At 37.9% G+C, this 25371-nt stretch overlaps 1 protein-coding gene across 7 annotated transcripts in view; it reads right to left on the reverse strand.

Moving 5' to 3' along the window:
- DPP10 (dipeptidyl peptidase like 10) overlaps positions 1 to 25371 on the reverse strand; it is a 1402014-nt gene that overhangs the window by 1237421 nt on the left and 139222 nt on the right. The gene's annotated exons all lie outside the window — the stretch shown is intronic.

The raw sequence follows: 25371 nt of genomic DNA on the forward strand, positions 1-25371 counted from the left end.
TCAGATCTCTATTGTGTGTGAGAGGTGAGGGGTCAGAGGATGTGGGACTGAAGGATGTGGTTGGCCTCATTGGTTGCTTTCCAGGTTAAGGACACCCTCTTAGTTCCCATTGTCCTCTGGTAACTTAGTACGTGCTTCTCATTCACAGGTTTCTTCCAGTTCTTTTTGGTGCTCTTTGAATGTTTAGTCTATGTCACCTAGCGGGTCATTCTCTGAAAGTTTTCAAGAGGAACCTATTAGTAATTAGTAGTTGGGAGTTTTGGATACAATAGTTTGGAATCTCTGTGTTTACATTTTCCTCCCTATCACATATCAGGTTTTAACTTTAGACAACTTGCCTGGCTTTCTGTGCCTGGGATTTCTTCACTTGTAAAACAAAGAAAACAGTAAGGTACTAGATATCACTTTTGCATCATTTCAAATCCTCTTGGCTTCACCTCCTGTTTCTTGTCCCATCTGTGTGTGGGGTCAGACCAACTTCACACAGGCACCGCTGAGAGCACCTCACCCCCTGCTTCTCGCCTCCCATCCCAGGCTTCCCTCCAGACTATTGTGGTTCCCAGGAATGTGCAAATGAATTGACTGTCAGGGAAGCAATTAAGGCCCAGGGGATAATTTTTGGCCTAGGGAGACATAAGTCATGGATATTTACCTCTTTTTCCACCCCTGGGAGAAAGTTCTGAGATATAGATTATACAGATTCCCAGGGAGAAATATGCTTCTGTTGATCAAGCAATGAGTAATGCTAGGTCTCCGCCACTCCAAAACATATCCTCATTGTGGCTCTTGTTCCTTCTCTGCTTTGTCTTCTTGAAACTTCACTCTCACTTCCTGGAGTTGTATTCTTGATGAAAGTGATGGTTCATCAAACCTCCCAAGCTCTACATTCTTTTGTTTGTTTCCTTGTATTTATTTATTCAACTTGCATTTTAGATTCTTGGGGTATATGCACATTTTTGCTACCTGAGTACATTGCGTGATGCTGTGATTTAAAGTACAAATGATCCCATCACACAGGTACTGAGCATAGTACCCAATAGTTGGTTTTTCAACCCTTGCCCTTCTCCCTCTCTCCCCTTTCTAGTCATCCCCAGTTTCTACTCTTGCCATCTTTATGCCCTGACTACTCAATATTTAGCTCCCATTTGTATGTGAGAACATGCAGTATTTGGTTTCCTGTTCCTGTGTTAATTTGCTGAGGATAATGCCCTCCAACTGCATTCATATCACAGCAAAGGACATGATTTCACTGTTTTTTATGACTATGTAGTATTCCATGGGGTACATGTACCACATTTTCTTTTCCCAGTACACCACTGATTCCATGTCTTTGCCATTATGAATGGTGCTGTGATGAACATATGATTTTTTGTGGGGTTTTTTTGGGTAGAATGATTCCAAATTGTACATTCTTGTGTTAAGATAATTATTTATATCTTAGGGTTGTGAAGATCAAATGAGATAATTCATATAAATATGATATAAATAGAGTGATCAATATTAAATCATCATGATCATCTTTCTCTAGCTGCAAATTATTTGTTGTTACCACTGTCTCCTCAAACCCCTCTCCTTCTACACTAATCTTTTCTGGACTCATCTTACCATTGTTAATAATTATTTGTTCACTTCTGAATTTGGAGAACAAATCTGTACTTGGTGGGTTAGTGATAAGTATGTCAGCTTTGAGCAGAGATTGAAATGGCACTGATCATCCAAACCACCTGATTATCTTCTGTTAGTCTCTTTGTATTTCCTGTGTATTTGTCTGCTCAGAAGATTGTAACTCACTAAGAATAAGGGCCAACATCTCACTCAGATCCCCTACAAGCCAAATCTCTTAGTGAGGACCAGTAAACACTTATGTTTGGAGAGTCACAGAGTAATGGCCAGGGTTTTAGGAAGATGGTTCTATTTGCATGGATGGCTGAAAGCCTAATGAGATGGAAAGTGGATGAAAACACTGAGGGTCATGACCAGCTCACAAGCTTGGGGGTCATAATCCATAAAGGAATAAGAGCCTTCTATAATCCTCCAACCCCTGCACTGGATGGAGAAGATTCTTCTTTGAAGGAAAAGACCATACTGGGTCCAGAAAAAATAGTTTGGGGTTGGTGTGGTGGCGCTGACTGACTTTGTGTCCAGATCACATAGGGGGAGTCTGAAAGTCTCTATGAGGAAACAAAATCAAACAAAAGCATAATATTACAACATCTTCTCAGTAAGATGCAGAGCAGAGAACACAAGGTGAACAAGAAAAGGTATTTCCCTCTCAAGTTTGATGACTATAAGGACACACTGAAAGAAAGTCTACCTCCACCTTTCCACTGTGTATTCCCAGAGCTGGACTCAGTAAATACTCTGAAGGAATTTGTTGACTACTAGGATGAGATGATGAAGCCAGAGGCTCACATATCCAGTGAACAAGAAAATGGGAAACATTAAGAAATATACAAGGGGATATTTGCATGAATTAGCTGGAGTTTCTAGTTCTCATTATGTGCAAGATTTAAAGAGACAAATTGTCTCTTCCCTCAGCTGTATCTATCTCCACAAACAGGCACAGTGGGTCCTTCTTTAGATCACACTTTGTCTTTCTTTCTTGCTATCTTCTGTTTCCAGCATGGAGAACTGTGTTCCCTCTGGGTTTCTCATTCTCAAGAGGTATTTTATATCTTCTATGAGAGTCAGTGAGAACCCTGTTATTTGTTTGATCCATATTAGAGCCCTTATATTTTGGAGAAAGACAAACTTTGTAAGAATTAATGTTTTAGGAAGAAGGTATCAAATTAAAGGTCTCTCACAACCCAGGACAACCTTCACCATGGTGATGTCTCCATCATCCTGTCAGTGCTACTCCAGAGCTTTTATGGTGCTTTGCATTTTATAACTCTCTCCTTGAATATCCCAGGCGGGGAAATAGAGAAGTCATGATTATTCTCACAATTTATAGACTATGGTCCCATCTTTTCTACAATATACTTAACCACACTTAGCCTCAAATACCCAGTAACACTTTGCGTCCTTCCCAACGACAGCACTTAAATAAGAGAGTCCAGGCTTAAATACACATCAAGAACTCTTCCTGAAATGTGACAGAATTTATAAGGTATGAGATGACTCCTAAAAATTGTGTGAAGGTGAGATACTAAGCTTCCCACTTTACTGATGATGTAAGGCTTCGGGGTGTGATTAAGTGTGCAGAAGTTCTTCTGGGCACCAGATGGTATTGCATTTGTCTTCTCCCCTTCCAGACTGCCATTCCCACTCATTATACTACAAATATATGAGACTGTGAATAAGAGCCTTCTCTATAAGAAGAAATAAATTGAGAACTTAACAAATGACTCCCAGAATATTGATAAACCTAGATCTGGTACATAGGACAACTCTACGGCAGGCATATCCTTTAGGGATAAAGCAGACACTGAAATACAAGCAGCATGAGAGCATCAGGCAGTCAGAGATAGAATTTCCACATAGCAAGAAGTCAGCAAAGGGCTGGAAATATCTTTGCTAACTTTGCAATGTTGCCAAGGACCAGTCCGAGTGCTAGTGATCAAGCCCATAAAATGCAGACATAAAATAGAAACAAAGACAGCTGGCCCTTCAAGTATATCCTGTTTCATTATTTAAAGGCTTATTAAGTATATAGATCATGGAACCAGTGTTTCAGATTTCCAGTGAGACCTGAGTCAATATATTAAGACACAACATTAAGGTAAAGGACTGCAAGCTTTATTGAATACTAAATATCTTTTATGGTGGGATGTCCTTATAAAACTAACTCTCCTGCCCAAATCGTTATTTCAACATTTGGGAGATAATGAATGAAACATGAACAAGTTAAGTCTTATTCATAACAGATAGTGGCTTCCAAACAGGGAAGTCACCCACTTACTGGACATCTTATATCCAAATAAGAGGGTGAAAATATGGGCTAAAATAGAACAGACTTAGAGATGAAAAGTGAACACCCAAGTCCAGTTCTTGGCAAAACAATTGGACCCTCATGCTTACTTTGAAGTCTGCTACTTACTTACTACTTTATTCCTTCATATATTCATTCGGTCATCCTTAAGTTCTTCTCCTACATCTCTCCTCACTCGTGAACTTTTGATTTGATGACTAGGCAGGACTTGTCAGGTCTTGATTATAGTTATCCCTTGAACAATATGGGGGCTGGGAATATGAAACCCTTGTGCATTCAAAATCTGAGTATAACTTTTGACTCCCCAAAATCTTAACTACCAGTAGCCTATCATTGACTGGAAAGCTTACCAATAACACAAACAGTCTATTGACATATATTTGTATGTTATATGTATTATATACTATATTCTTACAGTAAAACAAGCTAGAGAAAAGAAATGTGTTATTAAGAAAATCATAAGGAAGAAAAATGTATTTGCTATTTGTTAAGTGGGAGTGGAACAACATGAAGGTCTTCATTCTTGTCATCTTCATGTCCAGTAGGCTGAAGAGGAGGAGGAAGAGGAGGGGTCGGTCTTGCTATCTCAGGGATGGTAGAAACAGAAGAAAATCCATGCACAAGTGGATCCATGCAGTTCATACCCACATTGTTCAAGGGTTAACTGTATTTGTCCTTGTCCTTAGATGCTTAAGTTTCCAGTCACTCTAGAATAGTTGACCAGTCTGACTAATCTAGCTCTGGTCTCCAACATCAATCCATAGCAATGACCACATTCTTCAGAACTCCACTGGGTTTGCTACTACTACAGAGAGTCAGGAAAGCAAGGTCTTTCTGTATTTGGACTGATATTGCCAATTTATGATTGTTCTTTCCATGAAATTACTTTTATAATACTAATTTGATTCAACAGGAAAGATGCTCATTCAAGAAACAGCAAATCTGTATTCTGGTCTGTCTTTCCAACAAATTCTTCTGATATAATTACTTAACCACATGGAGCCTCAACTACCCAATCACAGTCCTAACTACCTCACAGAACTGCTTACTGAAGAAAAACAAAACAAAGATTAAAGAAAGAGACAGACACAGAGACATAAATAACAGTAGTTATAGAATTTCAAGTATAAGAGAAATTCAGTGTCTTAAGTTTTCCAATCAGCCCCAAATAGACAGAAACCAGTGCAGAAGTCATCCAAACTTCTTGCTAAGCATTCATCAAACCGGCTGTATTTGCAGAAAGCATCTCCCGAGAAGGCAAATTGGGTCAGTGAAAAAAGGCTGATCAGTTAACATTTAAAGGACCAGAGAGTGAAGGCAGAATGAGGTCATACACAGCGTGCTCTTCCACGTGAGGCTTCTCTAGTAAGCAGGGAAGCCATCCATGTTTTGGTAGATTGTTCATTGCCTAAAGGTATCTGGACATGGAGACGGGTAAGAACAAAACTCCATCTGTTTCCTGCTCTGCTATTCTTGTGTCCTGGCACACAACTATGTCTTTCTGTGCAGATAAGAGGTAATCCACCCTGAGACTGTGTTAATATGAGTTTGTATAAACTGAGAAGGTCTGAGACTGCTATCTATATAAAGGACTGTTTGCGAAGTTGGTCCTTGGCTAGGGTCTGGAAAGTGGGATTTGGAGAGAGTTCCCACCATTCCCTGGTAAGAATGGCCCCTCACGCTTTGCCTGTTTATGCAAACCACACAGTCTTTGCTGAGCACTTGTGTTCCTTCAGCATGTCTGGAATTTGGTACATGGAGAGGTTACCTAAGTGACCAGCCCCTTACAGAAACTCTAGGCACTGAGACTCCAATGAGCCTCCCTGGAAGGCATTTATGTGTTGTCACGACTCCTTGCTGAAGGAATTAAGTACATCCTGTGTGATTCCGCTGGAGGATGACTCTAAGAAGCTTACACCCAATTTCCTCCAAACTTTGTGCCATGCACCTTTCCCTTTGTGAATTCTGCTTTGTATATTTTTGCTGTAACAAATTGTAGCTATACAGATGACTATAGGATGCGTCCTATGAGTCTTTCTAGCAAATCATCAAATCTGGTGGGTGATCTTGGGGACCCACAACAGTCTTTCTTTTTCACACTCACAGGGCATTTGCCCACAAACCCGCCTTCCATGGGGTCATGTCTAGCTACAGGTGCTGTTTTTACACAAAGCCATCATCAGTACCTTCTGGGGCTTTGCCAGGAAAAGAGGAGGATTTAGAAAAGCACCCAAGTTTACCACTCCATCCCCCACATCCTTTAATGGATAAAGAAAATCATTAGTCATTTTCCCTTCCCTTATTGGAGCCAGGATGAAAACTTCCCAGGTCAATATTAACTCTGCAGAGTTAAAAAGGAATGGTGGGAGGACAGGACCACCAACATTTGCAAATGCCCTCCTATGTCCTAGGTACTATGTTTGGACTTTATCTGAATGCATCCTCAGAATAGGAGAGCAAAAGTAATCCGATGTTATGGTTTAAGAACCTAAAACGCAGAGAAGTAAAGTAATTTTTGCATGATCACATAGTAGATGGTAAATCATGAGTTGAAATACTGCCTATCTGATGTCAAATTTCATTTGTTTTCGTTATATCATATCGTTCTCACTTCCAAGTTTTCAGCCTCCATTTTTTTCATAGGAAAATTGAACCTATTAATCTCATGATGTTGTTATTAAAATGAGATATGCATGTTAAGTATGTAATATAGAGTCTGGCATGTAGTAAATTGAAACAAATGGAAATCATTTTTATTATTACAATGACTATGATTATACTTACAATGGGGACTTTTCTGGCTCAGACCCTTTGTGCCTGCTTAGTCCAGGGCCGCAGGAACTGCGGATGGCAAGACAGACAATGAGGACTGTCTAGCTTGTACTCTTCTGACATTTTTTCCGCCATGGTTACAATATAGCACACTAATAATTATGTATCCCATTAAATATGCATCAGATTACTGTTGAAAGTTCTATTTGAATCAACTCCAAACTCAAATGTATGCACTGCTCAATATCTCATATTGTTTCTGAAGTACCCCACAAGTCTGCTTCAAACATAAAAGCAAACAACAATAATAAAAACCACCACAGTTGTTGTTTGGAGTAGGCAGGCTTGTGTTCCCCAGGCACAGAGGGACTTATGACATAACTTTATAAATTACCCTCACATACACTACTCTCTCTTCATGAAATTGAACAATACACTTTCCCTTATGTGTATAAAAGTGAAAGTTGCACTTGCCTTCTGGTGTTAACAGTTCAAAGCATATCCTGAGTACTGATTTTGTTCAGATCAGCCTACTGAACACTTGTAGTGACACAAAGATTAATTCACAGACATAGCTTGAAAGCACACTTCATACTAAATAGGACTTAGCACAGAATCTCTCTGGCACAGACTCAGAATATATAAATATGAGCTGGGATGATGATGATAATAATAGTGATGGTGGTGATTGTGTCCAAATATTTAATTCATATTCCAATATTGGAAAGAGCTTACTTTTGAAGGTTATATACTATATTTTATAATGTAACAAACCCTACACACTAATTCACACATATACACACACATTAATAAGTACAGGAATAGAATCGAGCTCTCTGTACCTCTAACTTCCCAGAAAACACTTTATATCCTTTGATTTCATGAATTTACATTAGGTGCACTGAACCTGTACCATCATTTTTTCTTTTGGAAAATTCAACTTTCATGGCTCTACGTGTATTAACTGCCACCAAAAATACCATGTGTGTTTTCCTATGAAAATATACTTAATATTTTATATGATTACTTTTAAGCCCCTTATTAATAAATTCAAACCAAATAACACAAGAAACTATCCTTAAAAATAAGTATAGCCCATTCTGTTTCCATGGGTATGTATTATTGCTATTGATTTTCTAGTCATCTACTTTTAAAGCTGGTTTGAAAATGATTTTTAAGTGTGCAATCTCATTTATTAAAGCCTTGAAAGTTGATTGCCTTAATTTTCCCCCAATCAACAAGATAACCCTTAATTTTAAGGTCTGCATTAGTGGCACTCCCAACTATGAAGTAATGACACCATTTATTTACATTAGAATCAACACGAGTTCAGAACTTAATGCCCTCATCAATTTTCCAAATAAAACTGCAGCTGTAGTGTGGAACAGGTGAAATGAGGTCTGTATTTCTCAGATGTAACATAGCCAAGAGCTTAACCCAAGCTTCACGAAGTTTAAAAGCAATAAAGCCAAAGTTATTTCAGCCCTGCAGCATACTTATTTGAAGAGACGAATGTTATTGGCTGTCTTTCAGTGTACTGCTTATACTATCATTAAAACTTGAGATGGAATCCCAGAGGGTTGTATGTGTGAAATACCATATACTTATAAGAACTCCCTCGCCAATCCCTTTAAAACAGAAGAATAAACACAACTGTAAAGCCACATCCAAGAGTCTACTATCTCTATATAACTCTATGTCCATTCTCATTCCTTATGGAAAGAATATGAGATTGAGAGATTATGGAATGAGAAATAGATGTAAGAAATAGATATATGTGAGAGGATCTTTGGTCTAGAACCAGAAAGCAAAGGTGGTTCATTAGAGGACTTGGTGGCACCTACACAGCTGTAAAATTAACAGCACAAAAGAATACACTAACCAGTCTCTAAACTCAATGAAGATAAGAACCATGGATGTGCCCACCTATTACAACGTCATTAGAGTGCCAAGCATGTATCAGGTATCTAGTAAATACTGAATAAGATGTTATACAAAATCAGCTTGCTCTCTTTGTGGCGATTCAATAGTCTGAAAAAGTTTCTAACAGGCTTTATATAGGAAATGTGAGTTGTTTGTGACAGCACAGCCTTCTAAGTTAAGTTGAGAGAGAAATAGAAAATCATCTCATCTTCTTTGTGTATGTGTCTATCCTTGGCATCAACTTTTTAAAAGTGTTCCTGTTTCTTCTTCCTCTCTTTCTTTACTTCTAAACACAGATTCAACAAATTCTGTCAAAATAGGTTTTCCTCCATGCAGCACTACTCTTTTAACCTAGCACTCTTAGTTTAAGTAAAACAGAGTTCAAATCCAAATATTCAGGCATCATTGCTTTTCATGAACACGTGTAATCGTATTTTTCTATTCCAATGCATAATAGCTGAGGTTTCTATTCTACACCAACTTAGGCTAGAAATATTATTACTGGGACATTAAACATTAAATTGGAATAAATTAGTGATGCCAAGGCATATCAAAATTGCTTGTAGTTGTGTCAAGTCAAATAATGGCAATATTTATATCATGGTTCCAATGATAATAAAGTCCCTTGGTTTCTTTCATAACCAAGAGAAAAAAATTGGAAACAAGCCCAGAGAAATCACATATATTTGAATTAATAGAGAAGGACTTTAAACCAGCTGTTATAAATATGTTCAATGATTTTGGAAAGGATAGATATTATAATGAGTGAACGAATAGATATTCTCATCAAATGAATGGAATTCATAAAAATGAACCAAATGGAAAATCTGGAATTAAAAAGTATAATATCTGAAATATAAAGTTATCTTCTGGGCTTAACAGAAAATGGGAAATTACAGAAGAAACAATTAGTAAGCTTCAATACACAGAAATAAAAATTATAAAATTGGTACAGAGAGGGAAAAAAGTTTTTAAAAATTAACAGAACCTAAGTGACCCCTGGGTCACTTCGTGGTTTAACATCTGTGTAATTGGAATCTCAGAAGGAAGAGAAAGAGATTGGCAGAGAAATAAATATTCAAAGACATGGTGGCTTAAAACTCTCCAAATCTGATCTGGAAAAAAAAATTGATCCCTAGGGGAAGCTCAATGAAGCCCAAGCAGAATACACATTAAAAAAATAGACCCCAGATACGTAACAGTTATATTTCTAAAAACAAAAGACAAATTTTAAAAACATATTTGAAGTAATTCAATGGAGAAAGAAAAATACTTCAAATATTACACTGAAACATGTTAATATTAATATAGAAAAAAGAATGAATTACACTGAATTCTAGCCACACACAATAATTAAATCTATGTGAATACCAGATCTAAACATAAAAGTTAACTACAAAGTTTATTGGGAAAACAAAATAAAACAATAAGGAACTATCTACATGGCTTGGGCATGTAATGATTTCTTATACAGTGAAACTTATCCAAGATATATGTTCACAGAAATTTTATTCAAAATAGCCTAAAACTAGAAACAAAAATGTCCGTAAACAAGTGGATAGATTTTATAATGAACAAAAAACTGTGGTATATTTAATATATTTAAACACAGCAATGAAAAATAGGACAAACTATCAGTGCCCCAAACCACAGGGATAAATTTTTTTTTAAAGTAGTATATTCAAACAAGCCAGAGACAAATAATTAGGTACCACATCATTCCAAAAAATCTAGAGTAGAAAAAACTAATCTATGGTTATAGAAATAAATAGTAGTTGCCCCCAGAGGTGGTGGTAGAATGAGTGACTGCAAAGGAAAATTAAGGCACTTTGTAAAGTAATAGAGAATATAGCCTCAAAGGGTTGTGAATTAAATGTGTGTAAATTTTGTCCAAACCCACAGAAATGTAAAATATCTGCACATTTCATTGCATGCATATTTTTTAAAAGGGAAAAAAATCACAAATCTACTTCATTCTCTTCTTTAGATTATCTTTTTGACTTCCCCATTTCTCTTGGTAACAGTTTTATTCTCAGTCAAGACAAAACTCTCAAGTTATATTTATACCTGTAACTTCTTCCTCCAACATGTGACAATTTTCCAGATTCAAATAATATTGTAATTTCCACCATTATTGAATACTTAGTTCAAGCAAAGGCAGAGTTCATTTCATCCAATAACTGACTTATGATCTCATTTATTCTACATAATGACCCATTGGCTTCCATTCTCTTATCCACTGGGAGGAAACTAAGACTTTGAGAAGTCAGGCCACACATAAAATTAATTAAGAAGCAGGATTTGAATGTCTACCTGCCCCCCCCAATTATACCAACAGTGTTTATTAAAAAATCTCCCTCATGAGTCTCCCACTTTGCAGCACTACCTTCTACCAAATTCTCCCAGATTCTGCCCCCAATGAAACTAACAAAGAATCTAATAACCAGCTAAGACCGTCAATGATCTCCATGTTATTATAACTAATATTTACGGTCCAGTTCACATTTTATCTGACCTCTTGTTTTCATTTAGCACTATTGGTGCCTTCTGATCTAGAGTTTATTCTTTCTACCTGCCACTGCCAAGTATTTCCCTGGTTTCCCTCCTTCCTCTCAGGCACTCCTCCTCAAGTTCACTTGAGTACCAACCTAAGCTTATTCAATTATTACGTGTTGGCATTCCTTGAAATTCGGTTACAGACACTGTGCTCCTTCTACTTCCTGCCCTCTCTGCCTACATGATCTTAGACACACTTCAGACAACAAGCAAAAGAGTTATCAGCAGTTTGCACTCTGTCTTCTCCCTCTCTCCATCTTCTTTCCCATCCTAAAAAACTATTCATTCACTTTCTTAAGGCACAGTTTGATCATTACACTTCTCAAAAATCTCCACCTCCCTGCCACCACTGCCAGCCAAATGAAATTCAGTCTCCTTCTCTTGATACTAAACAAAGGTTCTCCAAAATGTAGAACAAGTTAGCCACTTTAGCTCTATATCATATTGCCCCTTTTTATCATATCTTCTATGATGCAATCACACAGGGTTATGTGCTTTCCTGCCACCCTTTTCATATTATGTGGTTGCTTGTGCTGTTTCTTCCAACTAGGAAACGTGGCCTCTGCTCCCAATTTTTAATAATTCCAGTTTCATTTACCTTTGGAAGAGCAGAGCAACAGGACATACCTCCCTTAAAACTTCTCCTAATCCCCAAAGGCAAAAGTACCCTTTTCCTTCTACAAATTCCCAGATTATTGTACTGCATACAAAGATACTGATGTGGCCACAAATGATGGTGGGAGTTGAAATGGAAAGGAGGATCAAGGATCAAGTTTCAAAGTTTTCTGTGACTACTGGTAGCAACTAGGATATAGACAGATGACAAAGACATTGAGTGGAAAAGTAGAATAACATAAGTGCCATGAATTTCAAAAGGAGGCAGACATCTGGTATCTTTGAGACTACAAACACTTTTCTCTACCTTGAAAGGGCAGGAGAATTGACATTGTAGCCGGAAGGAGTCAAGGAAAGTGGGATTCATGGAGGACAGCCAAATTTCCATCACCTAAGTGATTGAAAGGTTGAACAAAATGTTATCTAGACAGATAGAAGATCTTCACCATTTTAAAATACAGCCACAGCCTTCATTCCTAATGTCTGATATCCACTGAGATAAAAAGAGATCTACTGAATATGTTATTGCCAGTAAAACACAAAGTGAAACAAAAACCACTATTTTTTTTCTTGATAAACAATTTGATGTCCTATAATTACTCTGAGCATGACTTGTTCTGATTATTTCTCTGCTCAAAATTCCTTGAATGGGTCTTTGTGACTTACATGGAAAAATCCAAACTTGTAAGACTGAGTTATGCTTATTGTCTGTTCCCAGTCACTTTCTATCCTTATTCCCACCATTTCCCTATATATCTTGTTATGGCCCAACAGTACCAAATTACTCTTCTTGGTTTTTTGTCTACATTATTTCACCAGTAAGTGACACTGCACATGGCTCTCTCTTTTGCTGGAATGCCATTGTCTTTACTCTTTTCTGTCTGGCCATCAGTGAGCATCCTGAAGCACCATAACGTACTAAATCTTTCCCTGATCTGAGCCACCTTTAGTTAAGTGTCACTTATTATACCTGTACTGCCCTGTAGGACATTCATCTGTTCATCTTTCTGACTTGCCTACTAGAATCTAAGCTCCTTAATTAGGCTCCACTTATTCATCCTGTGACCGCTGTAACCAGGACAATGGCTACATATAATAAGTGCTCAATAAGTATTTGCAGAATTTCATTGAAATAATATGGCTTTCAGGTGCAAGAGAAGGATAATGTGACAACAGGAGATTGGCGTGAAAAGGCCCAGATTGGTAGTTTGGCTATTTGTATCAAATCACGACTTACTGAGTTTGTAACTTTGGGAAAGTTACTTTACTTCTTTCAGCCTCAGTTTTATCATTAGGAAAAAAAAAAAGGAATAACAACACTATGCAGGATAACTGGAAAGAGATGTGATGATTTCTATAAATGCATAGCACAGTTCCTAACATACAGTACTCAATGAGCAATGGCCATTATTTGTAGGACTACAAAATGAACACAGAAAAATAGAAAAATATATTTTAAAATAATACATTATATACTTATGGGTAAAGAAATCTATGGGTTTATCTTATCACTGAACTTCCAAGGTACATGCATGTATGTTACTTCCGGTTGTTACAGATTTAGTGGCTTTTCAATCCCCTAGAAATCTAGAATAAAGGAAACCTGGCTTTTTGCTTTTCAAAGACCCTCAGAATTTCCATTTCCTTTAGACACCAGAGGGTGAAGATGGCTGCAATGTCACCATGAATATGCATAGGGATGAGAGGTCTTGCTATGGAACAGCTTGTAGGAAAGACGAGAGACAAATATGTAACACATATAAAAATAAATAATTCATGTAAATGGACCCAATGAGCAGCAGCAATTCCGCCACAATTTTCAATAAATAGCTCAGGGAAAAAGCAAGAGCTAAAAAAAAGGTGCATATTTTCAAATTGAATTTGATTCACAAGTAATTTTTAAATGTGCGCTCCAAAAATTCAGGTGAAATTAGTCAACTCGGGAATTTTTTTCTGAAGGGCTGGTAGTGGAGCGCCTCTTAGCTTCCTGAAAAGACATCGGAACACCGAGGAGCTTCATCCTCGAATGACATCTCTGAATTGATTTCCTACTAATAGCATCCATTGGCAAACCACTGTGGGCCTACAAATCACCGACGACATCTCCTCTTATCAGAATCTGGTTGAAAGTAAAGATAATGATCCAGGATTGTGTTGAGGACATTCAGGTCGTCCATTGCTCCAGGTGTCTGCAGTAGTATACTTGGTTCTTTCTGGATCACCGAAAAGCTGTTTGTTTAGGCCACAATGGTCTCTGCTCTCTACAGAACTGCTTTCACTGAAATTCATTTGGGAGGCATGCCCCACTGTCCAGGAACCGTGTCATCTGTGACTATTTGAAAGGTCACTGTATGAATGTCTTACACTTTCCCATCCTCTACTCAGACTATATGGGTTGGCCTTTTACCATGTGTGATGACAAAAGTATTACAAAACATGAAAACCACATGTCATTAAAATAAGGAAAATTGATCAGATAGAATACAATAACAGCGAGACTACTTTTCTTGATGTGCGGAAAGTGTCTTGTTGGCCTTATAGGCATGGACCTTCCCAAGCCCTTCTTTTCTACAATTCCTGGGCCGCTGCATATTCCAGAGACAACCATCCTCACAAAGTTTAATTGATGATGGGTCTTTGGTCAGTTTTTTGGTGACTGGAAACAGATTTCAAATTGAAGTGGGGTTGTGGGTAGGGGATATACTCCTCAGAAAGCCCCTTATGCATCATGTTTTTGTTTGTATTAATTTCTGCAATTTCAAATAGGCTCCCTTCTTTCTCAAAATGTGGTCTGTGCATATGTTGTCTGCTGCTTATCTGACCACCAGCAAGAGTAAAGAGTATGGTGAATTCAACCGGAGACTGGACTTTAGGTAGAGTGTAAACTAAAATTTGATACGTGTCAGGGAAAAACAAGTAACGTTTAGAATCCTTCTTTTCCTCTATGACCAGATATATTAATTACAAAAGCCCAGAGAGGCCAACATTTCTTTTTTACAAGAAAGCATAGAACAAACACCAAGAGAGAATAATCTGGAAGGAGAGAACAAGCAGGAAGATCCAGGAGGGGCTGGGGGAAATAGAGAGAGACAGACAGACAGACAGACTGATGGAAGGAAAATGAGAGAAAGACAGAGAAGCACCACAGAGTCTGGAAAGATAAGTAGAGTCAGAAAGCAAATGGAGAAAGAACCCCAGGTTAAGTCAGCAGGCGGTTAGGAAAATGGAAGATAGCGACAATGAATTTATAGAAAATTCAGCTGAGTTATCTCTCAATATAATTCACTTCTCTGTATCTCCACCAAAGGCTTTCAATAAAGACTGTCCCTCAATCCTTTTTCAGTGAGATTTGTATCCCCTGCCTCCATTGACCTCTCCCCAAGAGGAGATATATATATAGTACATATATATGTAAATGGGAGTTTATTAAGTATTAACTTACATGATCACAAGGTGCCACAACAGGCTGTCTGCAAGCTTAAGGAGCAACGAGAGCCAGTCCGAGTCTCAAAACTGAAAAACTTGGAGTCCGATGTTCTAGGGCAGGAATTCTCTAGCATGGGAGAAAGATGTAAGCTGGGAGGCTAGAACAGTCTCTCCTTTTCACATTTTCCTGCCTGCTTTATATTCCTTGGCAGCTGATGAGATGGTGCCCACCCAGTTAAGGGTGGGTCTGCCTTTCCCAGCCCACTGACTCAAATATTAATCTCTTTTGACAATGCTCCCATAGATACACCAGGATCAATACTTTGTATCCTTCAATCCAATCAGGTTGACAGTATTAACCATCACAGTAGCTCAGCAGGCCTGACACATTGAGCACTCACTTTCTGCTTTTTCACAACTCCAGTGAGAAAGATGACAACCACAGCAAAGAGCAGTGAGGCAAAGGCATTTTGGGTGTCCTAGGCTGATTCTTGTTGCAAGTGGGCATGCTGTAAAGGAAGGAAGGAAGGGAGCTTGGAGAGGAAACTAAATGCATCCCCATTGCGTTCTTTACTTCTCCCTGCCAATCCCCCACACAAAGCAAGGCTTTCTCTGGCTCTGGTGCTGGAAAATTAGACTTCTTTGTTTGCTAGGCTATAGCAAAAGACAATGGATGTGAACCCCACATGTATCACGGCATCACATTGTGTCCCCATAAATAGATACGATTATTATTTGTCAATTAAAAATTAAATTAAATTTAAAAAATATTTTTAAAAGACTGTGATGAACATTGGAAAGTAGAGACCGAAGGGCATTTGGAGGGAGATTTGCTGGGATTTAGAAGTTCTAAAGCAAGTAAATCACCTTCAGAGACACGCATTGGTGCATTTACCTCAAGGGACCCTATGGCAGTTTTCAGGTCTATATCTTATTTCACAGTTCCTCATGGAGCCTCCTATGCAAAGCTGCTCTTAGCACGCAGTCAATAAAAGCAGTGGAGCTGGTCAGGGCTCCTTCCCTTTTACTTCCAAGCCCAGTCTATTGATTGTGTGGCTCTGCTGTTCCATTGGTAGAGTTCCTTACAATTTCTATATTACTGTTCTAATTTTCTTCTCATGCTGCAGACTTCTTCTTACGATTCATTTTTTTCTTGTTCCTAAGCTTTCATCCTTTTATTGTCCTTTTAAACTTATTTGATTTTGTGGTAGGCTGCCTCCAGTGGTTTGGGGAATGAAGTTGGGGTGAATAAATGTTTAACTGTTGATAAAATTTTCATTACTAAAAGAAACATGAAAGAAAAAGCATTTTTTGTTGTTGTTGTTTTGTATCATCTGGAAGAGACTAACATCTAATATAGCGTATAGAACATAAATGAAATTCTAAATAAACCAATCACAAGAAGACCAACAACACGTTATAGTTTACAGAAAGAGGCAGTATTATATACCAGTTATGAACACGAGCTCTAGAGACTGGTGCACCTTCAAGACACATAAACATTTAAGGTTTATGGTAAAAGTGCTCACCACAAAAGTAGAGGAGAGTATATATTTTAATGAACCTTCAATTGTTGTTTTAATTTCAACATATTTGATTATTTTTCAGCATGACCATGTTTTCAAGTGTTTTGAGGGATTTTTTTTTCCAGGGGGAGGAGTTACTTGTTTTGTTTTGTTGCTATTTTCCTCTCTTTTGGTGAGAGCTTTTTTATATAGTTTATTTCAATTCTGGTCATAATGTCTGCATCGTTCCTCAGCTCTGCAAGCATATTCCTCATGAAATCCCAAAACTCAGAAACATAGCTGTATTAACACTAAAGCCTTGATTCAGTCGTTTTCAAATTAAAATCTCAATGCTGATTTTTTTGGCTTTCATTCCGTCACCTAAATATCAAAGTTGTCTAGAAATGCTGACCTCCCTCGAATAAATTCTCGTGACCACGCAATTTTCCCAAACGCCGTATCTCTTTATAAAAACAGAAGCGGAAAGTTTACAGTCAAACACGAAGTAGCAGGTGTCTGGGGTAGAGGCAGGGAAATAGTCGCCTCAAATCATAATCTGGAAAGTTTCCCAGAAACTTTCTGCTGCTTACATTCTTCTCTGTCCTCAGAAGTCACAAGTCCTCCATCTCTAATTTCAACCTTGTAGAAAGAAACCAAAGAGTTGTCACTCTTTGGAAAGAAACCCCATTTCATTATAAAAGCTCAGCATATGTTTCAGCTACAAACAGCCTAAATTAAAATAAACTAAATTTTCCATCGACCCTCTAAGTTTCTCAACACTATCTGCGTGCGTCACTATTGTCATTGAGGCCAGTATGTTTCAAGCCTCTGGTATCACTTTTCCTAATAACATCAAATATTATTTTATTTTTCTTCCTAAATTTGTAGGTGTAATGATGCTTTGGTTAACAACTTCACTTTCGATGTAGCTGTATAAAGTCAACATAGAATAGGAAGAGGCTGGCCAAGTGAGGTGGCTCACTCCTGTAGCACTTTGGGAGGCCGACGTGGGCGGATCATGAGGTCAGGAGTTCGAGATCAGCCTGACCAACATGGTGAAACCCTGTCTCTACTAAAAATACAAAAATTAACCAGGCATGGTGGCACACACCTGTAATCCCAGGTACTCAGGAGGCTGAGGCAGGAGGATCACTTGAACTAGGGAGGCAGAGGTTGCAGTGAGCCAAGATCGCACCACTGCACTCCAGCCTGGGTGACACAGCGAGACTCCATATCAAAAAAAAAAAAAAAAAAAAAAAGAATAGAAAGAGGTTGGATACATTCCGAGCCTCCTCAGTCTGGGTGGCTGGGTGGAAAAATCTCTCATTTATTTGGGATTTGACCTTTGCTAATGGGAGGATAAAATTAGAAAAAGACAGTAAAGGGAAAGGACAAGGATGCTGACCAAAGACAAATAAGAGGACCAACATCAGCGCTGATGGGCCAGTGTGGTCTTCCTACCTGTGACTTTGTTTACTACTCTCTGTGCTCCATACTACTGCTAGAGTTATTGCTTCAAAATGCAAATGCATCATCTTGCTTTTAAAGCTTCTGACAGGCTGTCAGTCTCAAACAAGACGAAAGTCTCACACCTCAGTGTGACCTAGGAGGTTCATTGTCAATCTGGCCTCTGCAGACCTTACCCCATTCAAATGCTAAGAGATGAGGGAAGGTTTTAAGTGGGCTGAGATACCTCCTGCCACTGACCATTCTCCCTGCTCTGCATGGGACATCCCCTCACTACACCTCCCAGTGTTGCCTGGCTGGCTCCTATTCAGGATTTATTTCCTGATTTTCTCCAAATACAGACAACTATTTTTTCTTCATGCTTCATTCCATCTTCATCACCAATCACATATCCAGTGTTGTGCTAGAGATGACCCTTATAGTCTCACAAGAGCCAATCCTTACATTTTAATGAATTTCAAAAGTTAATTGTTAAATACAGCCATTATTTAAAAGTAAACTCTATGAAATTAGTTAAATAAATTGTGTTAAATATAAATTTAATAAATGCTCAAAACTCATTACTCCCTAATTAGCTTATTACATTTTACTATTATGTATGTCTTTGAAGTTATTTGTTTCTATTTTATTTGTGTGTTGGGAATACTAAAATAATGAGGTACTGTACTGTGCCTCTCTTTCCAACTCCATATTCAGTATCATTCCATTGGCAGCTTACAATTGTTCACGATGGGAGTTTTATACCATTGAAACTGACAAACATTACACAGCAGAACTTGATTACTGTAATATTGTTAGTCTAGACTTAAGAAAGTGATTGAGGAAATGTTAACACTTCACATGAAACTTAACATGTATTGTGCCTTTAGCTGTTACATTGTGAATAACACAAAAGAATCCAGAAAATACTTTGTGGTATTTAGAAATTATTACCCAATTCAGAAAAGAAATTGCTCATGTCATTGATGAATGAGTGAAGATCTGATTCATATTAATTGCTTCTGTTTCATGTTACTTGTTAGCATAATGTTAACGTAGACAAAAACATAAACTATTATTCATTTTTAGACTACACTCATTTCTCAATTGCAACTATCAGTTGGCTATAGATATAAGATTTCAGTAAAATTGATGAAGGCACACTTTGAGGAGCAATTCATTATGTAAAATTTACAATAAGGATTATATTTTTATTTGTATTTGTAAACTGTGCTGCAATTCTTTATAATAATATTTATAATAAACATATGCACATATATATGCACATACATTTTTTTTCTTAAAAAACTGGTTGATAAACATTTACCAGGACACTACTACATGGTATGTGTCTTTCACAAGATATTGAAAGATTTTTTAAAAGAATTAGGGTCATATCTGAATCATCATTAGATCTCCAGCACCTATTTTATCCCCAGTAGATACTTGATAAATGCTTGCTGACTTGAGTTAAAAGAAAGACTGTATTTCCAACTATTAATATTTATGCATGCAGGGCCTCTGCAACCACAAAGAGGTTGGAGTTTTTCTCATTTTGGCCAGGGTAACTAGACAACAATACACTAGTTTTGGGAAAAGAGAAAGAGAGAGTCTCTGGTTAAGGAAATAATGTTCCAGAATATATACCTATTTCTCCTTTACTAATTTTTGAATGAAAAATTTGGTAACCATAAGACAATTATTCAATGTATTATCTTGGTATGCATAGTTAACGCTGACTTAAGAAAACATATGAAATGGTTTTTAGAGTGTGTAGCAGACGCACTTATAACCATCCTCAAGCATGTTCTCTACCAACTCCTCGTATCCACAAATGTATATACTTGTACATGCTTAACATGAGCACTTTCTTATGGAAAAGGAGCTGAAAACACACACGTTCGAAAAAACATAATCAATGATACACATAAAGTTGTAAAATATTCCCTATAATAGCAGAATTCACATTATATCTATGCTTGTCCTCATTTGGTTTAGGACAGAAAAGAGAAACCACATGGTATTTTCAGCAGGAAGGGGGTTAACACGGAGCAGCAAGTACCTACAGCCTCACTGGGGCACAGGAGGAACATTCTATAGGCTGGATCTCCAGGAATTATTCCCAGAACTTTACAAAACTGACCTACTTGAGGGGCTTTTTCCTTTGCTTCAAGCCATCACATGGTTTTAGACTTACATGGAATGCCTGGTTCAAGAATCTTCCCCTGCCTTCAACACTCACAAAATGTAGAGGATGCTCACTAGTAAGGAGATACTATAAAATCTTGTATTTCCAGTTTTTATAAATAGTACTTCCCCCACCCCCACAAAAAAAATCTTTGCCTTACTACCAGACAGCATAATAGTATATCTAACTTACAGAATCTAATATCCAGAGCCATAGTCTCCAGAGAGAATCAGATACATGAGTTTTAACTTTCCCACTTCTACAGAAGGCAACTGAAAGAGTTGGGGTTGGATGCTGAGTGCCAATCAGCAACAAACATCCATAACTGTATCATTTCTGTTCTCAGCCAGATGGTTATGGAGACCTTGACCATATCCTTCAGTTTGCACCATAGTGCAATCAACCACTGCACCAACTGTTTTTCTAAAGTGACGTTTGGCTGAAATAACTGGTAGCCCCTTTGTATAGAAAAAAAATAAAATATGATTATGATAATTGCAAATACTGTATTTTCAATTTTTTAAATTTTTTAAATGACATATTGTACATATTTCTGGTATACATCATGATGCTGTCATACATATAACATATAGTGATCAGATCAGAGTAATTGGCATACATCACCTCAAATATTGATCATTTATTTGTGTTGAGAATATTCAATATCTCCTTTCTAGCTATTTGAAACTATATAATGTATTATTATTAACTACAGTCATCCTGCAGTGCTATAGGACTGAAGTCTGCTTTTATTTTCATTTAACATTGCCATAAGACTCTCCTCATGCTAATAAAATTTTTTCATGAACATTCGTAAATGTTGCCTAATAAAGGCACTTTTGTGACTATTTGATAATTTACTTAACTACTTCTTTTTTGCTAGTGATGTAGTTAAGTTATAATTTTCTACAAAACTAATGATGTCGTGAGGTACTCCTTTGTATATAAACTCCTGTCATTCTCTCCAATTATTTTCTGAGGATCTCAGCTTTCTCTTAAAAATGGGTCTTATTTACTGACTCACTGAATCTAGGACTTTTTTATTTGTTCTGTAAATGAGACAAAAGCAGATCCATATTGTTTTAGAAGCAATGAGGAAAAGTCAGCAGTATACTATTTTGTGCTAAAATAGCACAGCTTCTAAAACACTTGGGACCTTGTTGAGAGGCATTACTTAAAAGCATAGATTGCAGTAAATGTTGCTTCATTTTGACTTTTATGTTAGGCCTGTAATCTTGATGTAATAAATCAATATGTTTCTTGTTTAAGATGATGCCTAATCATTAGACACTGGTACTCACAAATATTATTGCTCATTCTCCTAAAGACAATACCTGTTTCTAGTATTTTTAGTTTAAATCAATGTACTAACTATGTGCTCCCACCATGCTAATTTTAGGTGGAATCAAAAATGTGTAAAATAATGTCTCTAAATTGCAAGAGTTTACAGTGTTTGGGGGCATGTGAGAAAATTGCTTTATTGCTCTATTTTAAAACAGCATTATGTTCTCTTTAATTTTTTCTTTAAATCTCAGTGACAATGAAGTGGAGTGAGAGTGCAAAGATTCCCTTTAGAATCTGTAGGCTGTGAGCACCACAAGCTCCAGGGATTTCTTTCTCATTTAAATTGGCATCTTTGTTGCTTAGTTCGCAGCTTGATAAATATGACTTAGATAACGGAATGAACAAATGGACAGTAAACGAATGACTCAACTTAGATCCTATTCTATGAAAAATCAGTTTTAAAATGATCAAAGACCTACATGGCTACCTTAGTCCATTTTGTGTTGCTATAAAAGAATAACTGAGGCTGTGTGTGTGTGTGTGTATCTATCTATCTATGTGTGTGTGTATATATATGTATATATGCATTTTGAGACGGAGTTTCTCTCTTGTTGCCCAGACTGGAGTGCAATGGCATGATCTTGGCCCACTGCAACCTCTGCTTCTTGGGTTCAAGCAATTCTCCTGCCTCAGCCTCCCGAGTAGTTGCGATTATAGGCATGTGCCACCATGCCTGGCTAATTTTTTTTTTTTTTTTTTGTATTTTTAGTAGAGATAGGGTTTCTCCATATTGGCTAGGACGGTCTCAAACTCCTGACCTCGTGATCCGCCCGCCTCGGCCTCCCAAAGTGCTGGGATTACAGGTGTGAGCCACCGCGCCCGGCCTAGGCTGTATAATTTATAAAGAAAAGAGGTTTATTTGACTTATGGTTTTGCAGCCCATACAAGAAGCATGGTTGCTAGCATCTGCTTCTGGAGAAGGCTTCAGTCTCCTTCCACTCATGGTGGAAGGCAAAGGGGAGCCAGGACATGGAGATCACACGGCAAGAGAGAAGAAAGAGAGATGGGGCAGATGCCAAGCTCTTTTTAACAATCAGTTCTTTGGGAACTCTCATGGGAACTAAGAGAGCAAGAACGCACTGGTTACCTTGAAGAGGACACCAAGCCATTCATGAAGGATCCATCCCGTGACCCAAACACCTCTCACCAGGCCCCACCTCCAACAGCGGGAATCCAGTTTCAACGTGAGACTCAGTGGGACCAAACAAACCATATCCAAACCACAGCAATGGCTTGGTAACTTCAGGAACCAGATAACTTAATCTCAACATAGTGACTATTTATCAAGCACTTAACTGAAGTCTGCTGTAAGCCTTTTACATGTTATATTTTATTTACTATTCATAATTTATGTGGTAGGTACTAGTTTATTTCCCAATTTATAGAAAAGAAAACTAAGGTTTAGTATTAATGTGCCCAGATCATGCAGTAGGAACTGATGCAAGGATGCTGAACCCCACTATGCTCTTAACCATATGTCTCTCATATGACATACGGCAAATATCAAGGGTTGATGTGGGGCAAGAACTTATAGCGAGTTATTAAAACAATGTGGGTATTTTGTTGTTGTTGTTTGCTTGCTTGTTTTTGAGACAGGGTCTTACTCTGTTACCCAGGCTGGAATGCAGTGGTGTGATCCCAGCTCACTACAACCTCGATCTCCCCAGGCCCAAGTGATCCTCCCACTTCAGCCTACCAAGTAGCTGGGACTACAGGTGCACACCATGATACCCAGCTAATTAATTTTGCATTTATTGTAGAGATGGGGTTTCACCACATTGCTCAGGCTGGTCTTGAACTCCTGAGCTCAAGCCATCTGCTCCCCTCAGCTTCCCAAAGGGCTGGGATTACCCTTCCCAAAGGGCTGAGCCACCACACTGGGTCATAAAACAATGTTTATACGTTATGAATTCCTCTGTGTATTTGTAATATAAAGTCACATCATTCTCAATTTTCTATGTGTCCTTTTGTCAGGAAACTCTCTATCCCTTCTTGAGGCTTTACCAACCTGAAATTGCTGGAGTCATACTCTGTCCAAAAATGTTCAGACATTCTAGGAGCATCAAGTTGAGAGAAAATCCAATTCTGGGGGTCACCACCACCATCATTCCTAATGGTACACTGTGTAGCTGTTGAAATGTTGAAGATTCCACTGTCCACCAGATGTCCACTCTGCAGCAATGCTTCCTTGATCTGGGTGTCTGCCAGCTTGGCAGCTTGCTGCCCAGTTGAGTTTGAACTTGTAGCTCAGTGATAGGCAGAATTCAAAGATGGCTCCAGAGTCCCTGGCCCCTGATGTACGTGTGCCTACTCCCAACTATTCAATTAAACTGATCTAGGTGTTGCTGGAAAGGGATTTGCAAATGTTACTAAAAGTCCAAGTCAATTGACCTAAAAAATGAGAGATGAGCTGGACTAATCACGTGAGCCCTTCAAGTCTGAATCTACTAATCAGAGATAAGTGAATCAAAGAGAGTAGAAGAATGAGAGATTCAATGAGAGGGAAATGCGCTCGAGGCACATGGCATAGAATGCAGGCAGGCTCTAGAAGCTGAGAGCAGCCCCTACCTGAGAGTCAGTAAGGAACCGGCAACCTCAGTCCTACAATCACAAGAAACTAGATTTTGCCAACAATCTGAAAGAGCTTGGAAGCGGTCTCTTCCCTAGAGTCTCCAAAGCAGAGTGTAGGTCATCTGGTATTCTCATTCCAGCCTGGTGATATGCTGAAGAGAGAATCCAGATATGCAGTGATAAAATTCTAACTTGCAGAACTGTGAACCAACAAATGCTCATTGTTTTGAAGTTAAGTGTGTGGTAATTTGTTAGGCAAAAATAAAAAGCTAACACAAACTTTCTCAATGTTCTAAGTCTGATAATTTTTTTTTCACAGCCCAAATGCTGAACCTGGGTCCTGATGGGCTTCTAGCTCAATCCACATTGAGATCCAAAATTTCCCCTTCCCATAATCTTCAAGTCTTCATGGCAGTGCTAAGGTTCTAGCCTAGACTATTTCTGGTTTCCTGATGGTTCCCATTTTTCACTCATAAAGTGAACCCTTCTTAATGTCTAATAAAGTCTAAGAATAAAGTCTAAAGCCTGCATTTTTCAGGCCACAACAAGCTCAAATGCAGTTTATCCGAGTTATTGGCTGCCTAGCGTTGTAAATATTCATAATTGATTTCTCAATTAAAAAAAAAGATATGTAACAGGTGACCAGAGGTTGTTAACAACTCTAAGCAAAGTGGTAGTTTGCCCCTCAGTGATCACCACATTTAAACTTGGTTTTAACTGATATGCCATTATCTGTAAATTTTCACTAACTACAAAAACAGACAGAAAAAAACTACACATACGTGCACACATATACTATATTTCTTTTTCAGCTTTTGTCTCAAAGCAAAATTAAAGTAACACGCAAAAGGGTAAAATGCATGCTCAGAATACTATCTATGAATGCTAAGATAGAAAGTACATGCTTTTCAAAATAAATAAGAAATAATCGTTTGAATCCTTCGTGATTCTCTTTTTTCTTTCTGCTTGTTCTTTTTTTAAAAAAAAAATTTCTTAACAGGTAAATACCTTAAAGTCTTAACATACATGTGTGTGTGTTCACTCCAGAAGGACTTTTGCTTTCAAAAATATTTTATAGTGAGATAAAAGACAAG

The sequence above is a fragment of the Theropithecus gelada genome, chromosome 12 (genome assembly GCF_003255815.1).
Source record: "Theropithecus gelada isolate Dixy chromosome 12, Tgel_1.0, whole genome shotgun sequence".
Lineage (NCBI taxonomy): Eukaryota > Metazoa > Chordata > Mammalia > Primates > Cercopithecidae > Theropithecus > Theropithecus gelada.